Raw genomic sequence first — 21,854 nt, 5'->3', positions numbered from 1 at the left:
AATAAATGTCATTTATTAAGTGCCAATCAAGTCCCAAGCACTTTGCAAACTATCCTACTAACCTTGTAAAGTGGGCATTTTTACCCTGGTTTTGCAGATAGAGAAACTAAGGCTCCAAGGCCTTAGGGATTCTGTGTGAGGTCACACAATGAAGAGTGGCATCACCAGGATTCTAAGCCAGAAATGTCTCATTTCCAACACCAGGAATTTCATCAGCTGCCTCCACAGAGAGATATCTCTATAAATACCTACTGGATATCTACCTTTTGGCCAAAACAAATTTCTTTGACTTGAACTTGACCTAAGTGCTACACAGTGCATTTCCAGCACCCTCTCAGTTTTCCCCTCCTCTGTAGCCAGATCTTGTCTTTGACTTCTAGTGCTTTTCTACCTTTTTTCTCTCAATGAAGAAAGCCTGAAAGAGGGTGTGGCAAATACTAACTGTTGGCACAGAATCAGAGTGGGTCTCGAATTGTTCTTTCTAATTTGTACAAACCTGAAATCCAGTATCTTCATTGAGCGAATGCAAAGTAGAGCTTCAAAAGCAAAAAGACCAGTTCTGTAGCTGCTACATTCAGTTGTTCTTCTCAAATAACACACACTAACATATGGAAAACAAAAACCTGGTGAGGAAGCTGGAAGTAGCCTAAAACCAACATAATTTCTTATTTCAAATGATGATGGAATTATTTTGGTAAAGATGAGATAGATTGACACTCGGTAAAGGCCATGTCAAATTGTCAAAGAAGAAGAGATTATTAAAACTTTTAAGAGCTAAGAAAAGCCAAATATTTTGCTATTAATCAAAATGCTATGAGAATATGACTCAAAGGGACCTATGAATTCAAAAAACAAACTTTCCAAGAAAAAAGTTATGTTACAATCTATATTTAACAGTTAGGTGCTAGCTTTCTTGTCTGTTGTGTGCTAAACACAGCCATTCCTATAAAAACAGAAATGCCCATTCATCATCTCCTTATTCATCTTAAGAAATGCCCACACTACAATGATTTTAAAATATTATGTTGTTTAAGCCAAGGAAAGCCTAGCACTATCAGCAACTACAAAAGCTAGGAGAGAGAGGCTAGATTCTCCCTCAGAACCCCCACAAAGAACTAACCCTGCTGACACCTTGATTTTGAACTTCTAGCCTCCAGAACTAAGAGACAATATATATCTGTTATTTTAAGCCCAACAACATTATATTGTTTAGGAAGAATTTTATCTCTTAAAGTGAACCATAAGTTAGACTGAATTATTAATATTTTGATGTGCTAACACGAAAGAATCTTCCCACACCAAAGTAAATACACAGGTCAATATGGTCCATTCTTTTACATTTTAAATGTTATTTTTTGGTTTACACAAACTCATAACCTAAATGGTGCTATCCACTACAGTAGCTACAAACCACATATAACCATTTAAGTATAAACTAATTATAGTTAAATAAAATTAAAAATTAATTTATTCAATCCCACTGGCCGCATTTCAAATGCTCAACAGTCACCTGTGGCTAGTAGCTACCGTAATGGATGGCACATTATAGAACATTTCCATCAATGCAGAAAGATTCACCAGAAGGTGCTGGTAGAGAAGAGTGCGACAGAGAATAGAGAATCACTGTGACAGTCACTGCTTCTGTTTCAAGAAATTTCTGGCTTCTCATCCAACACTGACTTCATAACACTCACACAAACAACAGCTATACTCCACAATCCCATAAACATCACTTTCCTGGATTTACATCCTAGAGAAACCCAACAATTGGCACTTTATTATACACAGCGGCAAGTCAGCATCTAGTTTGGAGATGCTGTTGTCCTGACCTTTGTGTTGGCAAGAGTTATCTGTGCAGTTCCACTTGTCTGGATCAGAATACAGCTGGGTGAGAAAATGGAAAACATGACGCTCCCCCTTCAGCAATAACCCAGACGCACCCAGTGTTCTTTTCAGGACTGTTCCTAAGTGACTATGAAGTACATTTACACAAGCAACGATCCTGCACTTTTCAAAAACCACTGTAAGCTCTCAAGATAACAAAGGATTGATCTTGGATACAGGAAAGCTGTGTATTTCCCCAGGTCCCATATTCTATCACTGATATAGAAACACTATGTTGAACACATTATACATTATAAGAGTGCTCAAAACAGTCCACCCAGAAAGTAGACAATCAATATTCCATAATGTGCCTACATGTAGCTCTTGAAATAAGTATAGAGTCTTTTTAAATTACATTAGACAGTTTCAAAGTTCTCATAAATATAATTAAGGAATCTATATTTATTTCTTGCCTAAATTAAAGTCTCCAAATACACTTGAGAATTATTCCAATAATTTTTCTCAAGACCAGTTGCTTTGACATTATCAAAAACTTTTAAAAGTCTTTTTTTTAAAAAAACAAGGACTAAGCATCCATAGTATTCTATTAGAATGACAAAGAATAAAAATAAAGCTGAGTCCTACTATTAAGGTAGTCTATACTCATTTTATGGGCTTCCCATGTGGCACAGTGGTATAGAATCCACCTCCCACGCTGGAGATGCAGTTCGATCTTAGGTTAGGGAAGATCCCCTGAAGAAGGAAATAGCAACCCACTTCATCCAGTATTCTTGCCCAGGAAATCCCATGGACAGAGAAGCCTGGCAGGCTACAGTCCAAGGGGTCACAAAAGAGTTGGCCATAACTTAGCAACTCAACAACAAGAAGATCTATTTTTATAACAGGTTGTCCCCAATAAGAGTCCACAGAGATATCATGATATAAATCCTGAGACAGCAGCAAGACATGTTTGCTCTGCATTATCATGTAAACTGGATCTATCCTCGAATTATGTTTAACTTTTCTACTTATAACAAGCATATGCACTACAGTACATTATGTTGCTTAATGCAAAAATTGAAGAAAAATAATAAAGTATATCACTAAAACTAGAAATATGATGGGAACTCTGACCTAAGCAAAAATTAAAGGAAAAAAAATTTTTTTAACTCACAGCAGTTTGTGTGCACGGCATGGCTCTTTTGAAAAACAAGGGTCCTGAGAGAAACTTACAGCCAAAGAAGATTTGGTGGTTTCTCATTAAGCCCCTGGCAGTAAGTATTTCAGAAAATTAAGTACTTTATGGAGCACATACTCTTGAGACATTCTCTCGCTTGATTAGATGAGGCAACAATACAATGTGGATGTGAATTCTAAACAGATGGGGAAAATAATCATAGAAAAAAAGCTGCTGGCTTTGGTCAGATTGTAAAAGGGTTCTCCTAATGGGCAAGCAAAACACACCTCATTCAAAAAGAAGTTTGAGGGGATCTGCCCACTATAAAGGAAAAGCCAAAGTTAAATGCCCTACTGTTGTAGGGGAGGAAGAAGGTAATAATTGGAGGGAAGAGTAAGGGGGGCTTCTAGGTTGCTGGTGATGTTCTATTTATTGACTAGGGTGTTGGCTACACAAGTTTGTTTACTTTGAATGATTTGTCAAGCTCTATACTTAAAATTTGTATATTTTTATGAGTGTTTGTTACACAAAAAATTTTCAAATGTAAAGAAGTTAAAACATCTCCCACTCCTCAACAGAGAGTCAAACAAACTAACCTCAGAATCTTCGTGGGTTTCTATGAAAGAAGCAACAAAATGAATTTGTTTAATATAACACTAGGGCATGTCATTGAGTTAGACACACGTTGTGGTGGCATTTCATCTTATGAGGTCCCTTTGTGAACCTTTGGGTGTGGCATCAGTCCAAGTTCATTGATGCATACTCAACAAGAAGTTTTATGTTTGACTGGTACTAACCGATGTGGTTGTCAGCCAGCAGACATGCAGAAGACCTCAGAGATGCATAGCACTGCCTATACTGGTAAGAGAGCTATTATGCCCACAGGGAAATAAAAATGACTGACCTTTTTTTCCCCATAAGTAATATACCAGCAAGTTGCTGATTCACACAGATTTTAAGTGCTAATAGGAGAATGATTAATCATTTAGACTACTTGAATCAAAGAAGATCTCTAAGAATAGTTAACTAGTTTAGAGCAATAATCTTAAGCTTGACTGCTCAATGGAATCACCTGGGGAATTTTTAAAAACACTGACACTTCAGTTCCACCTCCAGAGATTCTGATTTAATTAGTCTTGGGTGTGACCCAGCCATAGGTTTGGTTTGAACTCTCCATACAATTCTAATGTGAAGCCAAGGATAAAAACTACAGCTCAGGCTGGGACATAGGTTGATAGCCTACTGCAAAGCCATTTCATGTAAGAGTAACATCATGCTAAGGGTATTTAGGACAATACCATTCTACCAATGTTTTTAGTTTCGACACATAGAAATAATTGACTCAGGCACATTAATTGCATTAACTCATGTAACCTTCACAGCGACCCTATGAGACTGATAGTTATCCTAATCCCAAAATGCAAAAACTGAACCCTGGTGAAGTAGAACTTGACAAGGTCACATCAATAATTGGAGAAGCTGGGATTCAAAGCCAGACACTCTGATTGTCTTTCATTACACTATAACCACAGGTGAGCTGGGAGAGTACGGGTTGTAGGAGGTACAAATTTAAAGATGAAAATTTTAAACACCAGGACACAGAATTTTAACTTACTGGTGACATATGCACATGGAGTGAAATGCAAAAAAAAAATGTTCAGGCAACTATTTTTGGATGGATTGGAGGAGCATTTGACACTATTGACTTCCTTGAAAAGTTCTTTAGCTTTCAGGGCACTCTGGTTCTCTTCCATCTCTCTGATGATTCATTTTTTTAGACTCGTTCAATACAGCTGCTGCCCCTTCCTCCTCTCTTTGTTCACTTACTCTGATTTCTGAATGTACTGCTCTTCTGATCTTCTGGCTTCTCTAATAGTTGTTGCTTCAGAGGTATGGAATTTTTAAGTATCTCAAATAGAGATGTACTTTTTAATCCCCTCAAGTGATCCTGATACACATACCCTACCCCACCATACAACATAGCTTCCCTGAGAGCTCAGCTGGTAAGAATCCACCTGCAGTGCAGGAGACCCCAGTTCGATTTCTGGGTCGGGAAGATCCCCTGGAGAAGGGATAGGCTATCCACTCCAGTATCTTTGGGCTTCTTTTGTGCCTTAGCTGGTAAAGAATCCGTCCTGCAATGCAGGAGACCTGGGCTTAATCCCTGGGTTGGGAAGATCCCCTGGAGAAGGGAAAGGCTACCCACTCCAGTATTCTGGCCTGGAGAATTCCATGGACTGTACAGTCTATGGGGTCGCAAAGAGTTGGACATGACTGACTTTCACTTTCACTTTTCTTCACCCCAACATACACACAATGTAAGAATAACTAACAAATATGCTGATAACTCTCAAAACTTCATAGACAGCCCCTCTATTTTCCAACCACCGAATGAATAATTCAAACCTCACATACATAAAACGTAGTTCACTATTGCTGAGTTCTTCTTCTGATATTCCCTATCATGCTTAATGGCATCAGACATCGGCTTTACCCAGTCTGTAACCATGAGACCTTTTCTCACTCGTCTTCCCATTTCTGCTGCTGCTAAGTCGCTTCAGTCGTGTCCGACTCTGTGCGACCCTATAGACGGCAGCCCATCAGGCTCCGCCATCCCTGGGATTCTCCAGGCAAGAATACTGGAGTGGGTTGCCATTTCCTTCTCCAGTGCATGAAAGGGAAAAGTGAAAGTGAAGTAGCTCAGTCGTGTCTGACTCTTGGCAACCCCATGGACTGCAGCCTACCAGGCTCCTCCGTCCATGGGATTCTCCAGGCAAGAGTACTGGAGTGGGGTGCCATTGCCTTGTCCGATAACATATTATAAATCTGGTTAAATATAGATTCTTAAAAATTTATCTATAATTGACAGAAGTCTTGTCAAATTTTAAAAAGGCAGGAGAGGGGGATAATCTCAAAATAAGCCAAGAACATATACATATTTTTGTTGTTTAGTCACTAAGTCGTATCTGACTCTTTGTGATCCCATGGACTGTAGCCTGCCAGGCTCAGTCCATGGGATTTCCCAGGCAAAAATACTGGAGTGGGCTGCCATTTCCTTCTCCACTTCCCATTTCAATCCCTACTAAATCCAATTGATTCTTCAAGCTTCCATGCCACTGCAACTACTACTTCCTCTGCCTAGAACGTCCTTGCTCTCGCAGAAAACTCCTACTCACCTTTCAATACCAAACACAATTATTTACTTCCCCAGTAAAATTGTTCCTGGTTCCTTCTTTGGGGTCTCACAGAACTGGTGTACTCCTCCAGGCCCAGGACTCATTTGTCTTCTCTTGTTCAAGCATAGCACCTGGCACCAGGCAGACACTCAGTACACTCAATGTTTATTAAACTATGACCTGAGAAACTTGACCCAGGAAGCTGAATAATTATTGAGGTCATCTAGCTAAGAAACTCTAAGAAACCAAAACAATAGTGGTCAAAATAGGAGGTAAGCCAGAGAGATTAGCAACAGTTTTGATGAGCAATAAAAGAAAAATTAAAGGATGAAATACACTTTGTTCCCTGTGATGGGTTTCACACCAAATCCAATTTTAATTTATGTGAAAAATATGTGAAAAAATGTTCAAGTTTTTGAGCTTCCTTGGTGGCTCAATAGTAAAGAATCCACCTGCCAATGCAGGAGACACAGGTCCATTCCTAATCTGGGTAGGTCCCACATGATGGCAGAGCAACTAGGCCCATGCGCTGGCAACTATTGGGCCTGTGCTCTAGGACCGGGAGCCACAACTACTGAAGCCCACGCACCCGAGAGCCTGTGCTCTGAAACTAGAGACCCCACGGCAATGAGAAGCCCGTGCAACCACGACTAGAGAGTAGCCCTTGCTGTTGCAACTAGAGAAAAGCCCATGTAGCAGTGAAGACCCAGGCCAACCAAAATAAATAACTAAATAAAATTTTTTTTAATGTTCAAGTTTTAAATTTTTCAAATTTCAATCCTAAAGTTAAGAGAATCCTTAGGTAAAATAATTTTCCTGAGGTCCTCAATGGCAGCATGTTACTAAAAACCAAGCATCCTGACATTCAAAATTTCTTCCACCTGTAGTACACTGACTCTTTAGATCGGCTTAATGTTCTGAGCTTGAAAACCGAATAGTCCAGAAAAAAATATCTAAGCACAAGGAGTTACCAGACAGTTCCCTTGAAAGGGAGATTCATAATCAAATTTAATAATTCCTACCCTTTTGTCCCTTGGCAAATTTATTCAACATCATTTTTTTGGATCTCCTCTCTCTCAGTTGAAAGCCTTCTCCAAGGTTGAATCTTACAGCAGCGCCCTCTTCACTGATTCAAAAAATATGTATACTTAACTCTTTCTGCACATAATTTAATAATTTAGTTTAACAGGCAAAATAGTAATGTTTTGTGCTTCTGAGTGAGAGCTCTGAAACCAAACCATCTCGGTTTGCTTTCCAGTGCTGCCACTAACAACATGAGCAAGAGTTAACTTTCTCTCTTCCTCAATTTCCTTATTTGTAAAATGAAGTTGTTGAAGTTGGTTGACAGGTGCCATAAAATCTGATTCAGCTCTCATCTCAGAATAGTACTTGGCACATAGTAGTGTAGCGTGTGTTCAGTCGTGTCCAACTCCTTGCAGCTCCATGGACTGTAGCCCGCCACGCTCCTCTATCCATAGGATTTCCCAGGCAAGAATACTGGGGTGGGTTGCCATTTCCTACTCCAGGGGAATCTTCCTGACCTAGGGATCGAACCCACATCTCTTTGGTCTCCTTCACCGGCAGGCTGACTCTTTACCACTAGCGCCACCTGGTGCTAGGCACTATGATAATAACTATTGTTAGATCATTTATATAGTTGTGATACCCCTTGAATATTTGTATTGATATTATCTGCCGTAGCTTAAAAAGTCCTTGGTTGGTCGAAGTAGAAGAATGCACATATAACCAAAGGTTTTGAATGATACCTAGCAAAGAATCAAGTTCTATAACTAATTTAGAAGCAGATCGTCAGTAACCAAGGGAGACACTCCAATCTCCTGACTATATTCTAGTTGTCATCTTTTATGGGCTAATGTTTTCCACTGTCTTTAAGATGACACACCCTCAAGGATTAATTGTAATGGCCTTATCAAATTACAAGTTTATCTCTCCTTGAAATCTCATCAAGAATAAACAAACGTGGATTTGAATAGCTTTACATGCCTATTTGGAAAACTCAGCAGTGGCCACAGGACTGGAAAAGGTCAGTTTTCATTCCAATAACCAAAGAAAGGCAATGCCAAAGAATGCTCGAACTACTGCACAACTGCACTCATCTCACACGCTAGTAAAGTAATGCTCAAAATTCGCCAGGCCAGGCTTCAGCAATACATGAACCGTGAACTTCCAGATGTCCAAGCTGGTTTTAGAAAAGGCAGAGGAACCAGAGATCAAATTGCCAACATCCACTGGATCATCGAAAAAGCAAGAGAGTTCCAGAAAAACATCTATTTCTGCTTTATTGACTATGCCAAAGCCTTTGACTGTGTGGATCACAAAAAACTGTGGAAAATTCTGAAAGAGATGGGAATACCAGACCATCTGACCTGTCTCTTGAGAAACCTGTATGCAGGTTGGGAAGCAACAGTTAGAACTGGACATGGAACAACAGACTGGTTCCAAATAGGAAAAAGAGTATGTCAAGGCTGTATATTGTCACCCTGCTTGTTTAACTTGTATGCAGAGTACATCATGAGAAACGGTGGGCTGGAAGAAACACAAGCTGGGATCAAGATTGCCGGGAGAAATATCAATAACCTCAGATATGCAGATGACACCATCCTTAGGGCAGAAAGTGAAGAAGAACTAAAGAGCCTCTTGATGAAAGTGAAAGAGGAGAGTGAAAAAGTTGGCTTAAAGCTCAACATTCAGAAAACTAAGTTCATGGCATCTGGTCCCATCACTTCATGGCAAATAGATGGGAAGGGGCTCCAAAATCACTGCTGATGGTGATTGCAGCCATGAAATTAAAAGACGCTTACTCCTTGGAAGGAAAGTTATGACCAACTTAGATAGCATATTAAAGAGCAGAGACATTACTTTGCCAACAAAGGTCCATCTAGTCAAGGCTATGGTTTTTCCAGTAGTCATGTATGGATGTGAGAGTTGGACGGTGAAGAAAGCTGAGCACCGAAGAATTGATGCTTTTGAACTGTGGTGTTGGAGAAGACTCTTGCGAGTCCCTTGGACTGCAAGGAGATCCAACCAGTCCATCCTAAAGGAGATCAGTCCTGGGTGTTCATTGGAAGGACTGATGTTGAAGCTGAAACTCCAATACTTTGGCCACCTCGTGCGAAGAGTTGACTCATTGGAAAAGACCCTAATGCTGGGAAGGATTGGGGGCAGGAAGAGAAGGGGACGACAGAGGATGAGATGGCTGGATGGCATCACCGACTCGATGGACATGGGTTTGGGTAGACTCCAGGAGTTGGTGATGGATAGGGAGGCCTGGCATGCTGTGATTCATGGGGTCGCAAAGAGTCGGACAAGACTGAGCGACTAAACTGAACTGAACTGAACATGCCTATTGCATACTATGCAGAAAGAAGAAACTGAAGATTTATTTATCCTAAATTCAACTGTAAGAATCCAGGAAATACATTTTTACCTTTCCTAATATATTAGCTTAAAATATATATATATATTCTTCCTCAATGTTCATACCAGCACTATTTACAATAACCAAGTCATGGAAGCAACTCAAGTACCCATCATCAAACAAAAGGATAAAGATGCAGTTTATATATACAGTGGAATATTATTCAGCCATAAAGAGGAAGAAAAGTGTTTCATTTGCAGCAACATGGATGGACCTATAGATTATCATAGTAAGTGAAGTAAGTCAGAGAAAGACAAATATCATATGATATCACTTATATGTGAAATCTAAAAAAATGATACAAACGAACTTATTTACAAAACAGAATTATACTCACAGAAATAGAAAACAAACTTATGATTACCAAGATGGGGATAAATTGGGAATTTGGGATTAACAGATACATACTCCTATATATAAAAAAGAGAAACAAGGGCCCACTGTATAGCACAAGAGACTATATTTAGCATCTCACAATAACCTACAAAGGAAAAAAAAAATTTTCAAGAATATATATATATATATAACTGGATTATTTTTCTGTACACCTGAAATATTGTAAATCAATTATATTTCAATTAAAATAATTTTAATTAACTAAATCTTACAATTAAAAGATATGGATATTCTTATATATCGAGATATTGCTACAGGTAAATTCATTTAAAAATATTTCAATTATTCAGAAATCACACTCCTACATATTTAACCAAATGAGTTGAAAACGTTGTGTGATTTTTCACACAAAAATCTGCACACAAAAATTTACAGTAGCTTTATTCATAATCATCAAACTTGAAAGCAACAAAGATGTCCTTCAATAGGAAACTGATAAACTGTGGTGTGCTCCATACAATGAAGGGTATCTAGCCATGAAAAGACATGGGGAAACTTAATTGTATATAGCTTATTGAAAGAAGCCAGTCTGCAAAGGCTATATACTGTATCATTCCAACTACATGACATTCTTGAAAAGGAAAAACTATAGAGATAATAAAAAAGGTCATGGTTGTCTGGGGTTGTAGAAGGAGGGATAAATAGGTGGACCACAAGTGATTTTTAGGGCAGTGAAATTATCTGTACAGTTCAGTGATGGTAGATATATATGACATTACTGGCAAAATCAATATGGCATGAATTTTTAAACACCAGTTTTAAAAGGTTACATTTATGTTTAAGTATTACTGTTTACTTACCTGTATCATTTACATTTCTTTCCAAAATTTAATTTTGCCCATAGACAAAAATCCCAATTTTTGTTCCCTGTTACAAGAATAGACACCAGCTGATTTTCTTTAAAATGTCAACTGTGTGGATATATATAAGCTGAAATATAAGTAAAGAAGAAAATTTCCTTTAGTGGCTCTCAAATGCATCTTCATTCAAGATGCCAGCTGCCTGGTTTTTATACACCACTACATAACAAAATCACAAGTAAAGCCAAAAGGGATAGTATGATGTAGTATAAGCTATCACTACCATGCAGTCAGTCTTATCTAGGAAGTGGCAATTACAAGCGCTATTCTCAAAAGCAAAAACAAAGGCTACATCATTAAGGATCCACAGGCATTGACCCTTCTTTAAACTTACAGTGTACTACAGTTTAACATGTCTATATGTCAATGAACTTGTTTTACAGATATTCATTAACTACTGACACTCAACAGAACATGCAGAAAACAATTCAAGGATGATAAAGATGGATCCTCCATTATTTTTTCATTGACATTATTCAACAATGTCAATAAAATAGTCTTTTTAATTGCTTTTACTTGTGATGCTTGCATTCCTAGATTCTTCTTGTCTCCGTTTTGTCCCAAAACTTTTTCCTTAAAATAGTTTGCACATATTCCACTTGCTTTTCTCTCAAGTATTTAGGGAAATAAGAGCCACTCTGTTATATTGACAACAAAAGCAGATATAAGATCCCACCTCCAAAATGGCCTTTATTGCCCATGTGATTTTTAAAAAGCAATAGAAGAAACATGGTCTCAATTTCAGAAAACTGAGACAAGAAGAAAGACAATAGAAAAGGTAAAGAAAAAGAACCAAATAATAGTTCTTCTAGAATTTTTAACTCGTGAACTACCTCAAGTAAACTATGTACTTTGGCATTTAAAAGAGTCATATTCAAAATTCACATGATAAGGCCTTTAAATCTAATTTATTTGTAAAATAATTTCTAAAAGAAGTAATCCTTAATAACTGTTTAAAATTTGAGGGGAAATGTAAAGGTTTTCATTGCAGACCATGTTTTTTAAATTATAATGTCCACAGCAATGTGATTTCCAGGATAACATTCTAGCTGATGATAAAAATGAGAATATGCTTATTCCTACATAGCTCTGACTTAAACATATTTGTTACATACATTAATTTATTGTCTTCAGACAATATATCTTATCTTTTATCTATTTTACTCTACTCAATTGCCTATACATTTCCAGTAGCTCCCTCTGCTAATATCTCTTTGTTGAAATGTTAAACATTATTTACGAACTCCTTAAAAATCTTCCCCCCAAACTAGCTACATATTATAGTTACATTGATTTTCATAAGTATTCAATATAATTTTGATTTTGAAAAAGGAAAAACTATTTTAAATGTTTACATAATACTCTACAAAACAGTCTTCAACGAATTTTTTTTTGGTAAACTATGGTTGCAATCTTTTACCAACGTTGTTTGGTTCAGTATAAATGATATGGTAAATTTGCATTCAAATTCATGGAACTTTTCAAATCTGTTTCCCATTTAGCTGACCAGCCAAAAACAATATTTTCATTTGTAAACAGCTGTTTCATAATCAGCTCTTTTGTACTATGTGGAATTCCATAAAAGATAGAAAATTTTATTTAAAATACAGGAATTGCATTAATCCACTGCAAATCATTGATTAGTTTTTGTATACTACCACACAGTTTAACTTATAAGGAAAGATTTTAAGGAAAATTTAATCTTGTGTCCAAATATAACATTACTTTAAACATGAGGTCATCTAAACATCTGTCTCCAATATATCACTGGGGATTTAAATCAAAAGTCTGCTAAACATGTACAATCATTTTGAAAATAAATAACAGGACAAATTTTGTCTTGATTATGATTATCATGCATTTTAAAAGGAAACATTTATTCTAATAAGAAAAGTCTGAACTAATTTAAACTTTATTGACATTAAGTTAAAATAGTTTCATACAAAAGAGATATATTTCATTTATTTGCTGTTTAACAATACTTATATTTTAACTTTTCAACATTATACACTGTTCCTTTATCTCTTTGTGTATTTTTAAATGCAAAATATTCAAGGAAAATTTTCAAGACATAAAATGTTTCCACTCAGTAACTGAAAAACTAATAATATTCTTTCTGAACTTTTCTTCCTTTAGGGCAACTATGAATCCTCAAAAAGGACTAAAATAGGTCTATCCATTTAATTGACTCATGCTTTATACATTAAAATAAAATGAATATGGCTAATTACAAAAGACAAGGCAAAAAGTTCCCTTCAAAACTTTACAACTAGCAGAAAAAAAGGATTATTTTAAAGAGTTGAATTAAAACAAAGTCTATTTGCAGAATTTGTGTCTAGTAAACATGATTATGTATTTTAATTCAGCAACAGGGTTACTTTAAAAACCAGCTATTCAATAAATACTTCAGATGAATTAGCATTAAAAATAAACCAAATGCTTAATCTTCAAAACAGTTTCTGCCAAAATACTAAAATGAATGTTAGCAATTGAAAAGCTGGAGAAAGGCAAATTGAAGCATCACTGAATAATACATTCTTAGAAAAGCACTATAGCATTTCCTTAATGTAGCAGAAATCACTAGAAAATTCAGCCACAAGGGATGTAAAGGATATTAATGTCCGGGCTGATCATGCATCTAATAGGCTGTGACAAAATATAACTGTAGAAGGTGGTAGGTATGCATTTTGAAACTCCCACAATTCTCTCCTTCTTCCTGCCCATGTCTCAGAAAAGCTGACAGCTTTCGCCGTGGTAATTTCAGGTCGTGTATTCTACCTTGGTGGACATGGGCTAAGAACTTTAAAATGCATTTGTGACACTGTGTGTGGAACTCCTTAAAGGCAAGAAGTGTGTCTTACTCATCTTGGATGCCCGTTGCCTACAGCTGCATCAGACACATACTTACAGCTTGATAATGCTTTGTAAATGCATGATTTAGCTAATGAAAGGAACACCTGACTAAAAACCAAGAATTTTGCCCCGGGTCAGCTGGAACAGCCTACTATTAATAATAAACTGCCTTAGCTTTCCCACCTATAAAACAAGGCTAATTCTTGATCTGGACCCTCACTGAGATATTATGAGAACTGAATGAGAACATATATACAAAAGTATTCCCAGAACTAACAGTAGAAAACAAGTATAATTATTATGATGATTCTCAACAACCTATGTAGGTTAAAACTGTATACACAGAGAAACAGATACTGAATGTGAGATAGAGTATTTATTTAAAAAAAAAAAAGATTTTTTGAAGGCTAAAATTAAAATAATTTGTTTACCAAAATAATGTGATGTGTCAAAATATAAACAAATTCACTTTAGAAATGCAGTTTAAAAACTGAAAGCTAAGAAATCCCTTGGGAAAATTTGTCTTGTATCATTTTGTTTAACTTTATAGATGTTGAAAACTTTATAATTAACGTCTTTTGGATTACCCAGAAATTCAGGCTTTCTTATATAGTTAATACAAATGAGTTTATCCTGCATATTAGCCTTCTCATTCAAAAGGTTTAATACTATAATAGATGCCTAAAGATGTTGATTCAGCATAAGCAATATAAAGTTATAATTCTTCTGTTGCCAGTGGTTTTCTTCAAAATTTAAACAAACACAGATATGACCTAACTGGGTAGTATTTGAATTTATATTCATCTTTGTATTCAAATAGCACAGACTTACCTTTACAATCATTGCTGTTAATTCCATTTAAAAAAAACACTAAAATATAAAAATAATTTTGCCTCACTATAGTTTCTATTTGTATAACTTTCTAACATTTGAACTTTAGGTTCCTACATATAAGTTTCCATTTCTTTCTTAGTAGATTTGCTCTAGTATGATGTTGCTAGTAAGTGGCTCCTTGAAAACTCACTTTATTTGGCTTTTCCGCATTCAGTTACTCAATTCATGCAAAGTACTATGTGTCATTTTTTTTCTAAATCATACTTTCATTTTTCAAAATATCCATATTAGCAAGATTTTCAAACATTCATCTAAGTTCTTTAATATGACACAGTCCTGACTTTCAGGGACCATATTTCTCAATTTTGACTGCACACTGAAATCAGCTGAAAGCAACTTTTAAAATGCTAATAAGTCCTAGCCCCAACCCCTAAAGATGCTGATTTAGTCAATCTGGGTGTGTGGCCCTGGCATCAGGAGCTTTTAAGGTTACCCAGGTGATTCTAATGTGCAATCAAGGCTGAGAATCACTGCTTTGGAAGTTCACAGTCTTGTAGGGGAGATTACTCAGAGAAGACAATGGCAACTCACTCCAGTACTCTTGCCTGGAAAATCCCATGGATGGAGGAGCCTGGTAGGCTGCAGTCCATGGGGTCGCTAAGAGTCGGACACGACTGAGCGACTTCACTTTCACTTTTCACTTTCATGCATTGGAGAAGGAAATGGCAACCCACTCCGGTGTTCTTGCCTGGAGAATCCCAGGGACGGGGGAGCCTGGTGGGCTGCCGTCTATAGGGTCGCACAGAGTCGGACACGACTGAAGCGACTTAGCAGCAGAGGAGATTACTAATAACAGCAACAAACACATTTATGGGGTGCTTCCTTGTGACAAGCAACAGGCTAAGCTCTTATATGCAATATCTCATTTAACTCACAACAAACTAATGAGAAAAGATTCTGTTACTAATTCCTACTTTATGAATAAGGACATGTAGATTAAAAAGATTAAGAAGCTCTGCCAAGGTTCCACCAATGTCAATTGACTAAGAGAGAACTCAAAGACAGCTCTCCCCAATTCCAAATCCAAAGAGGGAAGTACTATCATGGTAGAAACTAAGTCATAAACCCTATCTTTTAAAGGGGCAAGTCAAAGTACTAGTGAAAAGAAGTGACAGAAGAACTTTTGAGGACATAAAAACAGTAAAATTACCAAGATATTGAAAATGCCCATTTTTCTCCTTAGCCTGATTGTCAGAATAAACTGCAAATGTTCTCAAAATTGTTGTACTGAAGGGAAAAATGAAAAAAAAAAAAAAAACCCACTCCCAGGCAGTGTCTTCATCTAGCTGCATACCTCTCAGTTGTCATGGACACGAGAAGGAACAATGAAATCATTATTTGACTATTATTTTTCAGTTGCTAGTCAGCATATGATTCCGTCTGTAACCTGCATCTCTGCACTCCCTACGGATCAGGGGAGCTGTCCCTCCTGGTAGTGACAGAATAACCACAAACAAAACAATCCTTCTCAGGGGAAAGCCATCTTTATCTGTCAGTATTAGTCAGTTGAGAAACAGAGCTGCAGGCAGCTGAAAAAACAGTTTGGCTGTTTTAAGTTTACAGGTGGCCTTATAATGGAAAGTTTTACACGCTGAAATTCCTTTTTCAAGTTAAAAAAGTTTGGATATAAAGGGACAAAATTTGGCAGTATTTTAATGCAAAGCTTCTAACCAGCTTGCAAAAGCAGAATATTAAATTTTAGTGAAGCTTGGTGAACTAGGCTCTGGCCTTCTGGTAAATGGATTCAGTTAACCATTAGTGTTATGGTGTTAGTTGCTCAGTCGTGTCTGACCCTGCCACCCCATGAACTGTGGCCCACCAGGTTCTGCCGTCCATGGAATTCATCAGGCCAAATACTGGAGTGGGTTGCCATTCCCTTCTCCAGGGGATCTTCCTAACCCAGGAATTGAACCTGGGTCTCCTGTATTGCAGGCAGATTCTTTACCATCTGAGCCACCAGGGAAGCCCTCAGTTAATTAACTGTTAACCACCCTTTTTATGCCACACACTCCTCATGGTTAAAGTCAGATCAGACACATGTACCTGTTATCACAGGGCCTGGTATATATAAGACACTTAAGAGATGTTTTCTGAATGAATTCATGGACATTGGGGAGAACTAATTCAAAAACTATTTTTAAATAGCAGATTATATACACAGTGAATAATATCAGTGTGTAAATAAATGAACAGCTGCTTCAAGTCCAGATAGAAAGTATTCTGATATGTATGTTTATTTGCCTCTGTCTGTGTGTGTGTTTACGTGTTGTTTTTTGGGACAGACAAAGTTGAAAAGAGAAGGCATTTGACTAAATAATTCCATAACCATTAGTATCAAGGATCAGAAACTGGGGGTTCCATGAAAGGCACCATCTATGCTTTCTCCATCATGTGTAGAAGCAGATGGGGTGGGTTTATTGTACAGGTGGCTCAAAACATTTTCCCTGCTTGGCTTATCATAAGTTAAATGTTTTCTGGGGCAAAGGCACAGTATGGAGACTATCCCATGGTACAAAGCACAGTTAATTAAACTTAGCTACTAGAATAAAATTTTCCTAGAATAAAACCAGGGTTTTAAAAAGTCAGATAAGGCCACTATTGATGAGAATTAGAAAATACAGGGGGATTTGATGGGAAGCCCTGGACAGGCCTTGAGTGAGTACACTGAACCCTGGAGTTGAGGGACTGGGAAAAAACACAGAAACTAATGAGAAAAGAACCATTAATTACAAATTTGGACAATAACGTTTCCTGGGAAAATGACTAACAGAACCTAATTAACCTATAAATCAGAAGTTGGAAGTTGTCGATCTGGTGGTCTCTTTATCACCGGTTGGATATGGAAATAACTACATTAAAGACCAGGTCTTTATTACTTGTCTTGATTAGTAATGCTTGACAAAATTTATTCCAAACGTTACCATACAATTTTAAGATGCCAAAGTTTTTATGAATGATAAATATAATAGAATAGCTACAAAAATATAAACGCCCTTCTGTTACAAAAAAGTTCTTGGGATAAGGGAATAACCCAAGCTATTTGATAAGGAGATCACTGGATTATGAATTGAGAATAATCACTCCTCTACGCCCTTGGGGTCACAAAGAGTCGGACATGACTGAGAGACTGAACTGAACTGAACTGAAGGCCCACTATGGAATACTAGAAAAAAGACTTCCAGAAGCAACCTAATGACTCCATCTGGGGAATAAAAAGACCACTTCATCTGATGAAAAATAGGATTATGTTAATGATATCCAGGTTTGAGAACAAAACTCTATCCCCCCAAATCAGTAGAGTTAAGCAAAATAAGATTAGGTTTCTAAAAGGTAAATAGAAAAATAGAGTTTACATTATAAATTGTGGAACAGAATTATAATTAGCATATATTCATATAATGTGTCACTCACCTATGAAGATTTTCTAAAATGTTTAGAATACACCTAAATACTTCCAAGTATTCCCTCTCCATTAATAATAACTACACTTACACAGTGCTTACTTAGTGCTAGGTACATTTATAAGCACTTGACAAGGATCAGCCCATCTGACCCTTCCAACAGCCTTATGAAATATTGCAATGGCTCTGTATTTTATGGATGAAGCACAGACATGTTAAACTGCCTGCCCACAGTAACACATCTAGTGAGTATGCAAGTTGGGATCTAACACCAGGTGTAAAGCATCAGAATCCCCACAGGACACTACCTTCCAGTACTACTTCTACTCTCTTCATAAGGTAAAGTTCACTATACCTTAAAACAGATGCCTCTTGATGGGGTGTGCTATTTTCTTCTTTTTGTTGACCTCCGTTTGTACCTCCCATAGTGTACTGAAAAGTTTGCCATCTATGTAATCAATTTTGAAAAATGTTTTAATTTCAAAACAAAGACCCAACAAACAAAAGTGAGGCAGATTAATGTTTCCATATTTTTTTTTTCCAAATATATATTTCATAAACACACACACACACAAATGTGTTAAATAACTCTTTGGGACACCAGAGTATAAACTTAATAGACCAGAAGAGAAAATTAAGATTAGTTTGCTCTGACCCCACTGAAGAAATCCTCTGTCATGTGACTCCATGCATCTCTCTGTGTCTAGAAAATAATGTGGGAGTAACTCGCCAGTTCCTGAGGGAGTGTGGGACAAGTCGAAAGATGACTGACTGGGAAAAACACAACCAACACAGCGGCCCTTGAGCTTAGAAAATAAACTAACCTCCAAAGAGTAAACAACCCAACAATCAGACAGTCTACACTTGTTATAGTCATTCCTTGGAAACCAGGTATTGGGAAGAAACCGAGCTACAGCTATGCATAGTCAAGATCCAGGAAGACACATATCCCAGAATCAATGGGATTTACAGTGTCTAGGATTAAAGTCCCTCCAAGATTGACTCCTACTTACAGCAATCAGGGCAGGAAAACTAAGCCTCCTTGGATTTCCTTTTTCTTCCTTTGCAGCTGTTAGGAATAAAATGGAACAGTGCATCTTAGGTAGTGCATGGTTCCTGGGGTAACGTCTCACTTTGGTGGCAGCAGAGCAGCAATGATTTTTCTCACCATCAGTGACGTGTATTGGGCCTGGCAGGAACTCAACCAACTCCTTCAGGTCGTTAAGTAGCAATATAAACTCTAGCATCTTGATGACACATTTAGAATTTTTCAAATTAACATTCAAAATTGAAAACCAAAATAAATGTGACATTCATTCATTCAGTCATCTATTCATTCAACAAATGTTCACTGAGTTCTATTCTGTACCAGATTTTATATTAGACCCTGGGGATACAGCAGGATACCAAGCAGTCAAGATTCTTATCTTTGGGGAGCTTATTGTTTACTGAGAGAAATAGCATGTTTTAATATGTCATTGTTCTACATGAAGTTTATCTAATGATTAATATTATAAATTCTTACACTTAAATAAAAAATAAATATGTCAATGTTACTTACAGATCAATAAAATATAAACGATGTTTTCTTTTAATTTAATATATGGCTATCTTCCCAGCTATGTAATGTTAATAAAATATATATTAAAAGTGTGATTTCCTCATGTTCATTCAAATGCAAGCATACATAAATTCATATAGACTGCACAAATCATAACAAAAAATGCAGACATTTTCCAATGCAGAAACAGCTAATTTCCTAACAACCTATGCATACTAATAACCACAGCAACACTTATTTTACTCCAACCTTGAAGCTTCCTGTACTACAATTCTTTGGTTTGCACTTTTTGGTCCTCCCCTGCTATCCAACTACTCAAAATCCATTTATCCACCCATTTATTTATTTACTGCACAAATATGTCCAGAAACAATTGAAGTGAGAACCTCTAGAATCCACTTGCCCTTGTCCCTTAGGACCAGAGTTTCTCAGAAGATGAAAAAGACCTAAGGTCTTCTTTTTTTTTTGAGACTCTCAGTTTACTTTATTAAAAAGTAAAGAAATGGCTACTAACAGAGTTATTAAAGTATAGCTAATCTTAAATGCTTAAATTTCACAGAGTAAAGCTTTTAAAAAACACAATCGCAATGACAGAAGCAATGACTTCATGTCTAGCTTTATTTGAAAGAAAGGCCAAAGGTTTACATTTGCAAGGTCCTCTGTGAACTTGAAACTGCCTTCCAAGGGCCCTCCTTATCCTGCTAGGCCATTTCTGTCTCACTGTTAAGAAGAGGCCACCAGGCTTTCTCCATTTATGACTGTCTCACTCTCACTCCCCACTGTGTATAGCCCTTGGACCTTAGAAGGGCACAGGATCCTGTATTTGGGCTTAAAAGTCCTAAATATCTTAGGGTTCAGGGCTCCTGATAGTGATATCTCATACCCATTACAGGTTTAAAAGAAGGATTTTTGTGGCTCACCTACAAATTTCATACCATTGTTCTAGAAGGAAATGCACTTTATTGCAAAAAAATAAACTTAAAACTACAAATTTTTGGAATATGACCTACACATTTAGGGTATTACATGAAAATCTATATTTTCTCAAACATGGTAACTGCATTTCTTCTTTTCTTGCCTATTTATCGTATATGTTCTTCCCATACATGGTAACTGTCTTTTTTTTTTATTTTAACTTGCTCACAAAAAAAAACTTGCCATTCAAAAAAAAGAAAAAAAACTTGCCATCCATTTATAACTTATGTAAATAATGGAAAATAACAGACCTCCTTTTTGAGTTTACAATATAAAATATTTCTGTATATAGCTACACACAAGCAGCAAGTATGGAACTTATACTGATTAAATGTCAAATATGCCATTATAGAAAGCAAATCATACTGTTCACATAGGACTATTGAGAAAAAACATAAAAGTTTATTTTCAGTGCTGTCCTGACAAACTTCTACAAGGAACATTCCCTCCACCACTGGGAAAACAAAAGATACCATGAAAAAATTCAAATCACTTGGCTTCTAAACTAAAAGGTCTTTTTTTTTTTTTTTGGCTGTGCTGAACATGGAATGTGGGGATCTTAGTTCCCTGACCAGGGGTCAAACCCACACCCCCTGCGGTGGAAGGGCAATGTCTTAACCACTGGACCACCAAGGAAGTCCCTAAAAGGTTTTTTCTTTACCTGTGCCACACTGAGGGCTGCTTAGGCCACAAGGGGCACAAAAGCAAAATAGATCTCAGCAGAATTGTACTGCTTTGTGGCAAATGCAGTTTAAAGAAAAACATATTTACTGAGTGGCTACTACATTCTAACCACTGTGCTGGGCCTAGAGATATAAAATCAGTAAGACTTGTGTGTATGTGTCCAACTCTGTGCAACCCTTTGGACTGTAGCCCATCAGGCTCCTCTGTCCATGAGATTTTTCAGGCAAGAATCCTGGAGTGTGTTGCCATTTCCACTTCCAGAGGATCTTCCCCACCCAGGGATCGAACTTGCATCTCTAGTGTCTCCTGCATTGCAGACAGATTCTTTATGTGCAAGTAAGACTTGGTCTCTACCTAAAAGGTGCTTCGTAAGACTTAAAAAACAAGACAGATCTAGTGTAATCGTTTAAATTAATCACACAAAGAAACTAAAGTAATTGTGAAAAGCATCCATGTAGGGTGGAAAAGCATCCATTATATATATATATATATATATATATATATATATATATATATATATATATAATATGTAACCATACCAATGAAAACATTAAAAATACAGATACTACTGGATAATGACTATTTAAAAACCCCATGTTGAATGGAAAGATGAT

General features: G+C 36.9%; 1 protein-coding gene across 10 annotated transcripts in view; it reads right to left on the bottom strand.

The window, feature by feature from the left end:
- Nucleotides 1–21,854, bottom strand: part of SLC25A21 (solute carrier family 25 member 21) — a 516,014-nt gene that overhangs the window by 471,728 nt on the left and 22,432 nt on the right. The window contains exon 1 of one of the 10 annotated variants that reach the window (XM_081547888.1): nt 63–115. The exons of 8 other annotated variants lie outside the window; for them this stretch is intronic. The gene's annotated coding sequence lies outside the window, so the exon portion shown is untranslated. Of the gene's footprint in view, nt 1–62; nt 116–21,854 lie in introns of those variants that run through there. One more of the 10 variants, XM_081547891.1, reaches the window with a different exon arrangement.

Source organism: Giraffa tippelskirchi, chromosome 12, assembly GCF_054371585.1.
Source record: "Giraffa tippelskirchi isolate mGirTip1 chromosome 12, T2T-mGirTip1v1.2.pri, whole genome shotgun sequence".
Taxonomy (NCBI): Eukaryota; Metazoa; Chordata; class Mammalia; order Artiodactyla; family Giraffidae; genus Giraffa; species Giraffa tippelskirchi.
Note: the sequence above shows the minus strand (reverse complement) of the source record. Positions and strands in the feature narration are given on the sequence as shown.